The sequence below is a fragment of the Nicotiana sylvestris genome, chromosome 12, assembly GCF_000393655.2.
Source record: "Nicotiana sylvestris chromosome 12, ASM39365v2, whole genome shotgun sequence".
Lineage (NCBI taxonomy): Eukaryota > Viridiplantae > Streptophyta > Magnoliopsida > Solanales > Solanaceae > Nicotiana > Nicotiana sylvestris.
The window spans coordinates 11,280,729-11,285,073 of NC_091068.1; the positions used below are offsets into that span (position 1 = coordinate 11,280,729).

At 32.2% G+C, this 4,345-nt stretch overlaps 1 long non-coding RNA gene across 1 annotated transcript; it reads right to left on the reverse strand.

The window, feature by feature from the left end:
* Positions 1-464: 464 nt before the first annotated feature.
* Positions 465-3,662, reverse strand: LOC104216358 (uncharacterized). The gene is made up of 3 exons (XR_708460.2): positions 3,317-3,662; positions 1,448-1,537; positions 465-705 (listed from the first exon to the last, which is right to left on the reverse strand). It is a non-coding gene; the product is annotated as an uncharacterized lncRNA (long non-coding RNA).
* Between the last annotated feature and the right edge of the window lie 683 nt (positions 3,663-4,345).

A 4,345-nucleotide genomic window follows, 5' to 3' on the forward strand; every position in this document is an offset into this window, starting at 1 on the left:
TTATAGTAGCAAGATTCACTACAATATTTTAGGCCTTTAACCACCTCAGAAAAGTGTGGCCAAAACTGTCAAAAGTGTGGCCTTTAATAAAAGGCCATACTTTTGAACTAAGACAACACTTTTTAGGAGTGTTCTATACAAGCGTAACCTTTGCTCTAAGGCTAACACTTTTCAGTGACCAAAGGCCACGCTTTGTGCACACCCCTTATGGCAACTCTTTTCCACCTTATAGTCACACTTTTGAAGTGTGGTCTTTGTTACCTAGAGCAACACTTGTAAAACATTGCCTTTCTAACCTTACAGGCCGCACCTTTGCTAGCACCCTATGGCCGCACTATTCAAGAGTGGCCATTTTGTCAAGAATGTAAAACATATATTTTATTTACGAACATATAGAATATTATTAAATATTTTCAAGTAATTGTTGAAGTATGAAGATCTCTCATACTAATAAAATAAATAAATAAGAAAAAAAATTCAAATTTATTACAATGAACCTCGAAAAACAAACATTTCGTATACTACATTAACTAACAAAGCCAAATATTTCAATGTGCATTCTAGCAATATGGTTTACAAAACTGAACATATTCATTTAGTATCATGGTTAATAAACATCACAATTTTTCAATTGTCTTGATCAATAACTTTAAACATATGAAATCGACTTCTCGCCACCATTTTCAGAACATCGCCAAAAAATTCCTACATATATTCAAAGTGAACCTAAATATTAGATTGAAACCAATAGCATGCTAGTGCACTCAATTGATGACATCTCGCCTATATTTTTTTATATAAATTGAATGATAATGAAAATCATCAACTAGCTTGCTAGCGGAAGGAAAAAATAGCAAAATTGCAGTTAATCACAGATGTACATCATTTGTAACCAACACCTTTGCATCAATACAAACTATTGTGAGACGTGTGCACTTAGTTTTCAATGAAAATAATAAAAAGATAAGTTTCGGAAAGATGCAATAAGTATGAAAATAGTAAGAAACAATGTAATTTGGTAAGATAATGGTACAACACCTGGCAAGTAGCCTGACCAATGCTGAAGCATATGATCCAATATGAATGAGAATTGAAAAATTAAAGCTTCTCTTTTACTACAGTAACAACTTATATAGTCAATCTTCTTGTTCATTTTTATGTGGAACTGGAAAGAACTGAGTGCAAGATCATAATATTGATGCATCAATGTGTATTCCAACAACATAAAAAAGCAAGTAGAGAAATAACTTTTGATATTCTTAGGTACATTATGTCAAATACTCGCTTTTCAATATATTGCAAGCTTATCATGCATTGACTGCCAAAGAAAGCAGCATTGGGAATTCAAATTCAAAAAACTAGATCTGTTTAATTTCTTCGGTACGAAATGCATATGATATGATTTTAGAATAATTTAAATTAGGTATCTTAACAAATAATGTCTTACCTAAGTTTCTAAACAACAAAAGTATGTTGCTTTAAGTGAATGAAAAAGTGTCAGATTTGTCCGAATACCTGTGTCAATCTCACTCCTTCCCTGGAGACAAAAGAAAGAATACAGATCATCAAGATTATATCAATTTTTTTTTGAAGTTGCTCCTAATAAGACATCAAGATCTAGTAAGAAGAGATGTGATATAATAAAATAATCAAAAATAGTTTACTATCTTACCAATCTGGATTCAGTACATATGATGGTTCAGACCCAATATAAATAATAAGAGATGTGCACATCTCATTCAACTCTGCTATCAGATTATCAAAAAACAACCAACTATAAAGAACTACTTCAATAAACAAAATGTATATTTTCTAAGGCGCATCAATTCCAAAGATAGCAAACTATCTTTTAAAGATATACTAGCTACTCTAGGAACTGAAATAAATAGAGAAGATGAATAAATAGCAGAGAAAGAGAACTTCTGATCCAGAAAGATATCCAAAATTAATAAAATGAATTTGATATCTTAATGAATCTAGAGGTCATTGTTGAGATATAAAATATGAACACAACCCCTAGCTATTCTAAACATGTATATGTATATGATGCACGTGGTGCTTCTATTTACTAGCGAGGTACTTTAAAAATACCAAGTGAATCTGGCGGGCATTTGGACAGTTTGATTCTTTAACAATACTACTATTTATGAGCAAATAGAAAAATTGACATTATTGTCACTAAAATCTGAAAATTTCAAACCTGAACCAGCTACATAAAGACGTTGCTTTTCAAATTTGAACCTTCGCAATAGATATTTTAAGACGCAATCTAGACTAATGAAAGTTTTAGAATAACTAATGATATTGTCCTGCCCCTCACTCAATCCTTAGATGCTATAAGAGTTCCTTTTAATTCCTTGTCAATAAGAATTCAGTTAACGAATTATCTAAATTAAGATTATTGTATGGAGATACGTTATCGATTAAATTGCAAGTATGTTACCTATAGGAGTTCAGTTAACCAATGAAAACATAAGCCTCAAAACTAAACTACCATTTCTCTTTCTCGTTTTCAAATTTTCTATGATTTTGCCTAAGCATATTACTAACACCAGTAAAATGTCATTAATTCATCAAATAATTGAACATAATACATATCTTAAAGCTTGAATAATTTATTGCACGTCGCTAACCAACAGAGTCATCAACAACAACAACAACAACGACCCAGTATAATCCCACAAGTGGGGTCTGGGGAGGGTAATATGTACGCAGACCTTACCCCTACCCCGAAGGGTAGAGAGGCTGTTTCCAGGAGACCCTCGGCTCAAACAGAGTCATCATAGATGATATATTCCCCAATTTTCCACATCTAGTTAACGAGAAACTTTAGAGTCTATCCACCATTGGAACAAAATGGAGCTAGTTAAACATGATAAAACACAACAGGTCTTTGACCAAAATTTCAAATTGAGCAACTAAAATTAACTAGAAGAACTTCATTTTTATAGATTCATACACAACAATAACAAAAAATTCAGTGTAATCCCAAAAATAGAGGTCCAGAGAACGCATCCTTATAAAAAGAAGTTCCAAATTTTATAAATTAGCATTCTCTTTCTGTCAAGAAATAATTTTTTTTCTTTCTTTGCTTCGGAACATTGTTGGCATAGCTTATAGTATCATATAATGCATACATAAATAGGCAAAAATTGACCCGATATTGAAAAACCTACTATACCTGAGCAGAGACAAAAAGGCTAGAGAGTGATTTCGTACGTTCCTAAGATTAAAGGCTAAAAAAAGTAAGAAAATCACAGAATAAACTCAAATAACTCATTTGAAGCAAAGCAAAACAGGGCTAGGAAGAACTCACCATCACCGCAGCTTACTGAACAACAAACTTCAATGCTTGATTTGTGCGCTTCGGTTTTAAGCCCTAACTCTTTGATGGAGCCCTAACTCTAATAATTTTATCAACGAGCTATCTTTAATTGACAGATTAATTTGGGTTTGTCAATTTTTAATGTGCAACCACATTTCAAACAATGGTAGTAAGCCCTAATCCTTCAAGTGAGAAATTTGCTGATAGATCAATTTGGGATTCCAACGGAGGTATGTCCCATGATTTGGCAGCACTTAAGCGGTGTGCCCTTTCTATTAAAAGAGAACGTTTTAGAAGTGTTGCTTAGTAACTGTTGCCAAAAGCCCGTAATAAATGCCACACAGATAAAAGCGTGCCCATAGATACCTTCAGCAACGCTTTCAGGGGTTGTTTAAAATAAGTGTGGCCTTAGACCGAATTTGTTGTAGTGATTATAATGTGCAAAATTATTAATATGTCATAAAACACTAAAAATATATACATTACTTGATATTATGACGAGTATCGTGGTGCACCCATTATCTTAAAAGTCTGGATTCGCCTATGCCTAAAGCCAAATTTTAATAAGAGGCTGTATACTTTTTTTATTAGTACGTATACACACATATATGCAAAAAAAATTAATCTTGCCATTTTTTTCATACTTGTTGTTTATACTATATATTCTTAAATGACATAAAGTCTATAACTTCACATAGTAACTTGTTGTTTAACTTCACAAGGGCGGCTCCATAAAATTATTGGCCTAAAGACAAATTTTAATAAGAGGCTTTACACTTTTTTTATTAGTACATATATACACATATATGAAAAAAGATTAATGTCATACCCCTTTTTTTTTACCCAACCTCACTTAATCCTCTTAAAATAATAAAAAGATTAGTAAAGCTCAAAAGGGGTTTTAATTAAAAAAGTGACAAAATTGTGTTCAAAAGGAAATAACTCAGAGTCGCCACCTGACTTTGATTTCGGTGTGTCAGGTCACCGTTTTTAAAATGATTTTTCCTTTTAAAACGTTTC